Source organism: Gossypium hirsutum, chromosome D06, assembly GCF_007990345.1.
Source record: "Gossypium hirsutum isolate 1008001.06 chromosome D06, Gossypium_hirsutum_v2.1, whole genome shotgun sequence".
NCBI lineage: Eukaryota > Viridiplantae > Streptophyta > Magnoliopsida > Malvales > Malvaceae > Gossypium > Gossypium hirsutum.
This window is the reverse complement of record NC_053442.1, coordinates 53,973,435-53,984,910: the sequence shown is the minus strand read 5'-3', so window position 1 is coordinate 53,984,910 and position 11,476 is coordinate 53,973,435.

Genomic DNA, 11,476 nt, shown 5'->3' with positions numbered 1-11,476 from the left:
AATAGATTGATTACATAAAATTCTATAGTTAAACTATTATCTTTTGTATGATTTTCCTTAATGGTTTTTAAATGAAAAGAAAAATTAATAAGAAAATATTAGCCTATTGATTACCTAAGGTTTAACTAATACTAAGTTGTTGTTGGTGTGTGAGGATCAAATAAACTTATGAGAAATTAATTGGAGGCTTCAGAGTGTGTAATCATGCCACTATCTTTAAGGTTCTATTCACCCCCACCTATACTTAATGTGTGCAAGAGAGTTATTGGAAAATGAATCTTGAGGATACAATGAAGTCCAATGATTGTTTAGTTTTGCACTGGACAAAACAATCCATTGAGCATTAAGTGAAGCATAGCAAAAGTATTAATTTTTATAAAGAACTTTGACAGTAATTCGTTATAGAACAATCTTTGAATATAAAATATGGTGGGAGAGTAGAAAATAAATTTGTTTCATTGTTTATTGGTTGTACCATGCAAATGAAAGTTCACTCCTATTTATAGGAGTTCTCATGTCTCTTCACAAATGCATAACTATCCAATATGCTTATTTGGATAATCACATCTATTACCAATAAGCTAACTATCCAATATATGTATAATTGAATGGTTATATTTATTTGTTAATTAACCAAATGACATAACTTTTGGTATTTAATAAGACATACATTGTCACAATAATAGTGACAACTTTTGGTGAATAACCAAATGATATAAATTTTGGATCACTTGTAATCTTTCATTTGTAACTATTAGGACATTATAAAGATTTTGAAAATATTCTAACAATCTTCCCTAATTTTCAAAATATTCTAGATTTTGATAATTTAGAAATCAAGGGGTGGGACTGCCCGATAGTGAGACTAGTTGGGAAAGAGACAAGACATCGAGAAAGTTTCGAGGTGAATCAAACCAATGTCATTTCGAGGATGCAACGAGGGTGTTGCGAGAGTGGGTGGGGGAGAATGTCATGGGAAATAATTTAAAGCTCGTAACCAAAGCACAAAGAGCATCCTATAGAGGTCAATCTATCAAATGAGACTCATTTGACCCACTTGAACTGGCTCGATTTGAAGAACAAGTGACGAAACCCATCTACTTGAAGCCTTGGTGGCCCATTGAAGCACTTATAGGGCTACCTTGGTAATTATAGAAAGTAATCTTAGAATATTTGAAATCTGATAAGATTTGATTTTGTAATCTTAGGGATTATATAAATCCCTTAATTGTATATAGGCTTCAATCTCGTCCATCGATGTAACTCAATCTATACCGTTGGTTTAGAGGAGCTCAACTATAAATAAAATGCCTCCCCCTCATTTTTTATCACTGATTGTATCCATTTTATTTTAAGGTTAATACTAATTGAGAGCATTTAATCAAAAACCTTATGGGCATTGTCTTTCTATGCCTATTTTGTTCTTTCGAGCTTTCTTTTGTTTTTGAGTTGCCTTCGCTTTATTTTTGGTGCCTTGCGAGAATTTCTATCGATAATTTTCAATTTGTAAGAGTTACGTTGACTTAGGCACATTTGAAGCAAAAAAATCACTTAAGGCCTCATGGATTGCAAGACTAAAGTTCTATCCCCATAACACTAGCAGTCACATACTGATGATGCCATTTGTATCATTGAACTCAAGACTAGATGTTATACCAAATATTGAGTCGTGTTTTTATCATGGGTGACTTAAATAACATAAAATGTTGTAAATAGTCTAATTTGCCACAACGAATGTTGGCAGGTCGGTTGTAGGTCCACATGAGAAACATGGTGGAATCGCAATTGAGACTTAAGAGGAGTTTCAAAAGAATTCAAGGCACAATTTTACTTGGAGTATGTCAAGGACGAGGCTTGAGCAAAGTTGCACCGGCTTACATAATGAGGCAGAGTTAAGGGCATGTGCTGGGTCCAGTGAACTTATGCTCTAGATTTTTTTTGAGTGAAAAAAGAGGTGTTTTTCTCCTTCATGGATAGTTATGCCATAGGCAAAGCAAGAATTGCAATGCTGAGGAGTTCAAGAACTTACCAAAGCCATGACGATAGCGGAGTCTTTAATTGAACTTGTTCCGAGGAAAGACAAGTTCGAGTCTTCCAAGAATAATGAGAAGGACAATGGTGGGGAATATGGAGAAGAAAATGGCGAGTATGGAAATGGTAATAGTCGCAATGGTGACAACGGGAAACCAAAAAATAGGAAGTGAAAAACCAACAACAAATCGAAGGAGAAGAGGAGCGAGATAAAATGCTTTCTTTGTGACGGTCCACATATGGTAAGGTACTATTCGAAGAGATTCATGCTTTGTACTATCAAAGGGGATGATGAAATGAAAGAAGCCCATATAGCTTGATTCAATTGTAAATGGTATAGAAGCTAAAAGGGAAGGGGTATGAGAAGAAGCTAGCAGAGTGCTTCTTGTGTTGCGGGCTACATAGGTTGCGTGATTGCCTAGTGCGATCTAAGCTATCTGCGTCCAATAGAGAAGATGGAATTGAGCCTAAGGAGGATAGGTTATTGAAGCTTGGATCAATGATACCTATTCTTACAGGGAGGGATTGCAAATAGAAAGGGTTGATGTTTGCGAACATCAACATTGCAGGCTAGAAGAGGAGTGCACTTGTTGACACAAGAGCATCAAACTTGTTCATATCAGAGAATTTCGTGGGTAAACTTGGCTTTTCATGGGTAAACTACCAAGCCCTGTTTGAACCTTAGGAATTTGTAGGATACAAATGACATGCCATTAGGGTTTCTATGATTCGGGTGCTAGTCTTGAACATCTTATTGGTTGCTGAGGTCCAGCATGTGTTTATACGAGCTTATTAAGCTTTCATTGATTACGTAGTTGTTTTTCCTTTACTTTTCAAATTATCAAAAGCTTGACTGGGTTAGAAGCTCATCAGAGATCTATCACACTATCCAGCGATTATATCAGTAGATTTTGATGTCTTGGTTAAGGTTATAATGGCATGTATAGGTGGACTTATGGTTGATGATTAATTGAATGTTAGTTGATGAGTTTGGCATGTATATGTCATTTTGGGTGATGCAGCCTTGGTACATTTGGTGCCTTGTTGATATGTGTTAATTTGATAATGTGTTAAAGCATGTTTGAATGGCCAAAGTGATATATGATAAATTGACCTCAACATGGTCAATATATGGTATGCTTTGGAAAGGTTTTAAATAGACATGCATGATAGAAATATGGTTTGTATACATGTTGATTGTTGGAACCATCTGGATATGGTTAGATTTGTATCTTTAAATGACCAAAATGATATGGTTATTATGTATCAATTATGTTATGTTTTCGCATGAAAACAAGTTACGTGATAATTGTTTAAATATGCACATGTATAGGTGTTTTGGTTGATATTATAGCCATTATGTTTTGGCTTGTAATTATGGTATTTTGAGTGCTTAAAATGGTTGCTAGGTTGATATATGTATGTAACCTTATGATGGTTGATTTTATAGTCTTTATGGTGCCTAAATGATGGGAGTTGAAATGGTATTTAAAATGTGTGTAATGGAATGTTCTTTAACATGGTTGAATATGGTCATTTTGGTATTTGGAATGTAGTGATCATATATGGCTAATGGTGCTCAATGTCAAATGGCCAATTTGATATTTTTGGTGTGAATTTGATAGGTAAATAAAATGGTAAGTTTTGGCATAAAATTAGTTATAAGTTGATTGAACTTTTGGCTAAACTATGCATATGGTAGTACATGTTGGTTTTTGTGATTGAGATGCCCTTTGGGCATGATGGTTGTTGTGATTGAGATGCCCTTTGGGCATATTGGTTGTATGAACATATATCATGTTGTTCTAGCTTGATTATGCTTGTTTTTGGTGCATCTTGAATGTTTGATTATATGTGCAAAAGTGTTATAGGTGGGTGCATGTTTTAGGTGAAAGAAATGGCTTGAAAATGTCCTAATTCTTATCTACACGGCCTAAGACATGGGCGTGTCACTCAGCTGTGTGTGACACGCAACTATGTGACACGGTCATGTGTCCCCTGTACGTTTTTAAATGTATCATTTCAAGGATTACACGACCTGGCACATGGGCGTGTGGCTTGGCCGTGTGAACCAAGTCAGAGAGTTACACGAGCACGGACACGGGCTGGAACACGACCATGTGTCCCTACTTCGAATGCCCACACGGCCTAGCCACACGACCGTGTGACCCTTTCATTTTGAAAATTTTCATCTTTTTCCTAAAAATTCTATATGTTTCCGATTTATCTCGATTCGTTTCTAATGTGTTTTTAGTGCCTCGAGGGCTCGTATAAGGGACAATATGTATGTTATTGATAGAATTTGCTATGATTGATATTGTGAATTAAATGATTTACATTTTTGATAGTTTTGAAATGTAAACCCCAGTAATGCTTCATAACTGTATTCTGGTGACGGATACGTGTTAGGGGTGTTACAAAAACACAAAGAGCATAATCACTTATAACCCACTTGAACTGGCCTGATTAGAAGAACAAGTGATGAAGCCCATTCACTTGAAGCATTGGTGGCCTAGTGAAGCTCTTATGGTATTTGAGCTTTCTTAGGGATTATGTAAATCCCTTAATTGTAAATAGTTTTTTTTATCTCATTCGTCGATGTAACTTAATTTGTACAGTTGATTTTGGGGGACCTCAACTATAAATAGAGTGCCTCCCCTTCATTTGTAATCACCTATTGTATCTGTTATATTCTAAGGTGAATACTAATTGAGAGCATTTACTTAAACACCTTGTGGTTGTTTTTTTATGGCTATTTTATTATTTTGAGCTTTCTTTCGTTTATGAGTTGCTTTATTTTCAGTGCCTTATGGGAATTTCTATAGAGAATTTTTACTTTGCACGAGTTTGAGAATTTCTATAGAAAATTTTCACTTTGTACGAGTTAGGTTGACTTAGACATATTTGTAGTGAAAAATCGCCTAATGTTGCACGGTTTGCGAGACTAAAGTTCTAGCCCTGTAGTAGTGACATATTGATGATGCACTTTGTCCCATTGAACTCAAGAGTAGATGTTATACCAAGTATTAAGTCAAGTTTCTATCATGGGTGACTTAAATAGTATGGGTTTGTGCCTTATCTCCAAAATTTTAAATTTTCAAATTAGAAATGTTAATTATCTATACCACATGGTGAAACTTTATATTTTTTGTGTCTTAAAAATTCACACAATATCAAAATACTCACTATGTTTAATTACCCATTCTTTCGCAAAAGAATGCTATCAAATTATAGTGATCACTTTATCTTTTATTATCGTGAAAGTTTCATATTTTTCTAATTTATTTATTTCTTTATATTCAAGAAATTAATTTTACAATCAGCAAATATATGAAATCATACATCATGTCTTTTTTACCAAGTAAATTTCTGTAAAGAGGCCTTAATTACCTTTGTGAACGACACAATATATTTGTTATTTTCATAGCTTCTTTTCATAGTCAATATAACATAACCTTTTTAAACCATATATATACATGAGTATTTCATATAATATTTTAGTACATAATCATATTAAAGGACTATCGAATGTCCAACCATTTTGCTATAACATCACATGTTTATACCCTTTATCATGGACATTTTTTGTCATTTTGTGACTGTAATATATCCACCACCTAAAAGGGTCAAAGAGCTTCATATTGATATTCTCATGCTCATTAATTAGATATTTTATTCATTTTTTTCAAAATAAATTCCAAATTTTATTATATCTCAAAACTTTAAAGAACCATGAGGTTATAGATAATGTTCCAAGCCATGTATTTAAAAATCATATGCATAATTATAAACATACACAATATTATCTCAAATAAATATATGAATATCATGTTACACATTATCACTAGAATATTTTTCATATTAGAATAGTGATCTTATTATATAAGCCAATATCTTTCTATTATTCTATTTTGACTAGAAAAAGTAATTATGCAAAATGCATGTAAAGTATTTCATTCCTAGTCAAAACCACTTTTATCTTTATAACACAGACTAAAACATGTGCAATAATATATAAAACCCATTTAGCTTATGGTTAAATAAACCAATATGATTCATATTATGTGATCATTTATAAACTTTTATTTAATGTACCATTTAATAATGAATACACTTAACAGTATCGCATGAATAATATTCAAATGTTAGCTACTATTAATATTATGATCTGAATAAACAAACCATTTCATATATCAAGTTAAATATGTATCATGAGAAAGAAAGAATACTTTTGTACTAAAAGTTTCACTCACAATTCGAATGGAATGAATTAAATTTCAATTCTTCAAACTTATTGTCTATTTATAATACACCAATAGGTGCTTAAGTGACTTTTTAAAATGACATCATTTTTCAAGTTGCATAGTTGGGTTTCAAGAAATCATTTCAACCCAACCTTTTGAAAGTAACCGTTGGATTCAATAACAAAACTATTTGGCTTGGAAAGGCTTTCCTGAATGGTCGTAATTCTTCTATTGGATAGAAACTTGTTCAAATAATGTTTGAACAATATTATCACTATTCACAATAAAAGTATTCTTTCGACCCACTAGTAAATCTTTTCCTAACCATGCATTTTCATTCTATCCATCTTCTTTCTTTTGTTCTTTCTTGCATGATATATAATATATATTATAAAATTCTATACCAACCATAACTATGCATGTTAAAATATCATGTATACAATAAACTAACATTTGATTTTATCAAGTAATTGATGCATGAGACATCCACATCTTTTCCATAATATATCTAACTTTAATAAAGCATAAACATGAAATCTAATTTTTGCAACAATACTAAACCATAAATTTGACATACCTCTTATTGCTTCAAAGATTTCTTCAAAATCAATAGTTAGATCATTGACCTCAATGTTGTTCCATTGTTAACAGTAATCCTCATAGTACCATACTTGTAGTGTCATGTAAATGTATGGTAAAAAAACACACCTTTTTAATTTTTTTATAAATTACGAAAATAGAACCTGAAAATTGTTGGTGCATGGGGATAAAATAAACTTATGAGAAATTAATCGAAGGCCTCAAGGCGTGTAACCATGCCACTATCTTTAAGGTTCTTTTCACTGTCACCTATACTTTGGTGTGCAAAAAGAGTTACCACCAAATGAAACTTGAAGATACAATGAAGCCCAATGATTGTCTACGTTTTGCATTAACGGAAACTATCCATTAAGCATTGAGTGGAGAATAGCAAGTGTATCAGTTTCTATACAAAACTTTTGCTTATAGAACAATATTGGAATATAAAATACGGTGGGAGAGTAGAAAAGAACTTTGTTTCTATGTTTTTAGGTTGTACCATGCAAATGAAAGTTCTCTCTTATTTATAAGAGTTCTCATGTCTCGTCTCAAATACGTAACTATCCAATATGCTTATTTGGATAGTAACATCTATTACCAAAAACTTAACTATTCAATAGATATATATTTGAATAGTTACAACTCTTTGTTAATTAATGAAGTGACATAACTTTCAGTTTTTAAAAGACATACCTTGTCACTATGAAAAGTGATAACTCTTTATCAATAGCCAAGTGATCTAACTTTTGGATCACTTGTAACCTTTCCTTTGTAATTATTAGAACATTTTAAATATTTTAAAAATATTCCAAAAATGTTATCATAGAGGTGAATTGTAATGCTAGAAGATAAACTTATCTTACTAGGTAATTTTTTTTATAATTGGGGGTGTAAGATAGGGTTGCTTAGGATCGAGCCCAAGCTCTCATGCCTCATAACTTAATGCTCTTACCATTAGGCTCAAAGGTTGTTGACTATTAGTAGGTAATCTAAATGGTCTGCAGTTTGAGGAATTAAAATGAGCAATTCATTCATGGGACTATAACATTGTCTATCAAGTCTAATTGGGGAGATACCTTATCTTAGGTATTGGAGTGGTTGACTTCAAGAAGATAGAAGTATAGGTGTGATTGTTTAGATTGACAATACATTAGACAAAACTAAATTTCAATTTATCTTGGATCCATTTATGGATTTATTCACTTGTGACATTCATAGTATGACTTATCTCAATCTTGAGTGACTGACTGGCTATGTGCATGTAACTCATGGACTCTGATATATTAAAATCTTGTGTTTCATTGGTTTCGGGACCGAAAGATGGTATGTTGGGTATGAGATTTATGTATGGATGACTTAACTTATAATATTGGATTCCATAACTTAATTAAAGAGTAACTGGTATAAAAGAATGTGTCCATGGGTAATCTATTTAAGACGATTGATTTTTATTACTATTTGTTAGTAACAATCATTTTTATCGTGGAAGATGCAATAGTGGCCATGAGGTTAAATAAGATCATATTGGGTGAACGAATTTAACTCAAAGAGATTAATGATATCCTATAAAGGTAACAAACTAATTACAAGGTCATTGGACAAAGTATGAACCCATGTTACTTTTGTAATGGTATATAAGGGGGAGTTTAGTCATGGTAGTTTTAGTAGATTGACTCCATGACTTAATAACGTTATAACACTCCATAATCGACCCAATTGTTGGATCTGAAAGTGAGATATCACATTCGTTGCTAAAGCAACTCAAACTAATTTCATGCATTGAATATCGAAATGAATCAAGTAAGAGACCATTTGCATCAAACCAATTTAAATAACCAATTTTAAAACACTTTCTACGGTCCAAAGGTGTTTAGGACCAAGCACGGATTTTCGAGGGTCAAAACAACTCAAAATAGGGGAGGAACCCTTATCTAAAGAAGAAGTATCAATAAAAGTTGGTTTTCTCACTTACTTGTACCGATACTTCTAGCCCTGAGTACAAATACAAGTTTGCCTATACTAAAAAATCACCTCAAAACTCACCTAATTTAACCCTTAACACCTCCATATCAAAACCATGGCTTAAAACACTTAAAAGTAAAATTCAAAACACCATTTAAACACACATTCACACCTTTAAACAAAAAGGACACCTTACATTAACAAAAATTGGTCATTTAATAAGATGAAGCTTTCCCTAAACATGTAAAATAAATTCAATCATCTTCAAGCAATATCAAACTATTATTGGCATGTTAAATAATGATGAAAGCCATTCTAATTAATATTCTTGCTTACCAAAATGAAGTCTAAAGCAAGGAAAGACCATAGAGAATAAATGCAAAAGGAATTGATCAACATCACAAAGCAAAAGAACTAGGTATCTCCTAGCTCATCCAAAGTTGGATCAAAACATAACTTGACATATACATATATGAACTCGACCACTTAATACAAAAGACACCTTATGTACATGGCAAAAAAATTAATACATATTTTGCATACTTTTGTCGCCTTGTAGATATTGTGATGTTTAGTCAGGTAAGGATTTGAGAATCCGTTAGGCAAGAATATACATGCAAGAAAACAATGTCGCATAAGCACATAACCCTTAGTAAGTTCAAAAGGAATTCACTATACTTACCTTGTTCAAGGTGAGCGTGTTAAGTTCCAAGTGAACTGAACATCAACCTAGCTAGAATAAAGTGCATAAACATTACAAGGCAAGGTAAGCAAGGAAAAACAAATACACTTGTATGCCAAATATTATAGCCACAATCACAAGCACTATAAAATCATGTCATTTCTTATTTAATGTTTTGATTCATAAATCCTATGAAAATACTCATATGTGCCATTACAACAGGACCTCTGTGAATGTTTATAGCATAACATTTTATATTCATTGGTCATTAATGGATTTCATGACCAGATTAAGATTTCGCCAAATGTAATCTTAGTAAAAGCAAACTCGGACACATGGGTGAACTACAGCACACCAAGTTAGCTCAAAAGAGAATGAACTACACCACACCACACCAAAGCATATAAGTGCAAAAGCCCATAGGAAACACATATTCGTATACATATACATACACATATACATCCCTCCATAACACTAAGGTCTCCAAAGAGACTATACATATTTGATGATTTGCAACAAATTTCGAATCATCCAATGGCGTGACCAAATCTTCGAATAAAAATCAGACCCATACCAAAATGCACAAATGAGCCTATTGGCATGCGAACTGTATCCTAGCCTTTCTACCAAGTTTACATGGGCTTACCATTCATGAACATATAGTTATTATGACAATCACATTCCATTTTCCGTAGTTCACAAGCTGTAGCTTTGTACAAAACATATAATAATTATGTAACACATAAGAATATCATTAATCAATCTTTTAACCACATTTCATTAAACATATCATATTGCATATTAGCAGCATTTTTGTCTCTTAGTAGGTAATCTAAATGGTCTGTAGTTTGAGGAATTAAAATGAACAATTCATTCATCGGACTATAACATTGTCTATCAAGTCTAATTTGGAAGATACCTTATCTTAGGTATTGGAGTGGTTGACTTCAAGAAGATAGAAGTATAGGTGTGATTGTTTAAATTGACAATACATTAGAAAAAACTAAATTTCAATTTATCTTGGATCCATTTATGGATTATTTCACTTGTAACATTCATAGTATGACTTTTCTCAATCTTGAGTGACTAACTGACTATGTGCATGTAACTCATGGACTTTGATATATTAAAATCTTATGTTTCATTGGTTTCGGGACCGAAAGATGGTATGTTGGGTATGAGATTTATGTATGGCATGAGTCAACCACTGATATCTTTTCACCTATTCCTACTCTCCAACATAGCCCTTTCTGCAAGAGTCATTTCGTTGCTTATATACTTTGCCAGGTATAAGAAGGTAAGCTCATTAATCTAAACTCTAAGAAATCGCACTACGAATAATATCTAGCTTTTAAAATTCACGCTAATAATGAATTCAAATTTTGAATTAAACGCCAACCCTATATAGCTAACAATACAAGGTTAACTTTAGTAAGGCTTCGGAAACCCAACCCTCCACTTTCTTTGAGCTCACACAACCTACCCTAATCACACCAATGAATGCATTTTCCCATGTCCTTTCTGCCACCAAAATCGAGCCATTATGCTCTCCAATTCCCTACAGAGTGATTTCGGTAACAGAAAACACATCATAGAATACGTTGGGATAGCTTGAAGGATGGCTTTAATAAAAAATGCTTTCCCTCATTGAGATGAAAACCTAGTGATCCAACTATCAATTTTCTTTTTATATCGGTCCTTTAAGCCCTGAAATGTCGTTTTCTTCCGTCGACCAACCAAATTTGGGAGTCCTAAATATCTTTCAGTATCATTCAAATTTTTGACCCCTAAAATTCTCGAAACCCTTAATCTATCTCCGTTAGAGGTATTTGACCTAAAAAGACAAAATATTTATCATAAGTCATGCATTGACTAGAACATACCCAATATTCTCTTAACACCTGCTTCAATGTTTGAGCCCCCTTATCATTAGCTTTCCCAAATAGCATATAGTCATCTGCAAAAAGAAGGTGCGTTA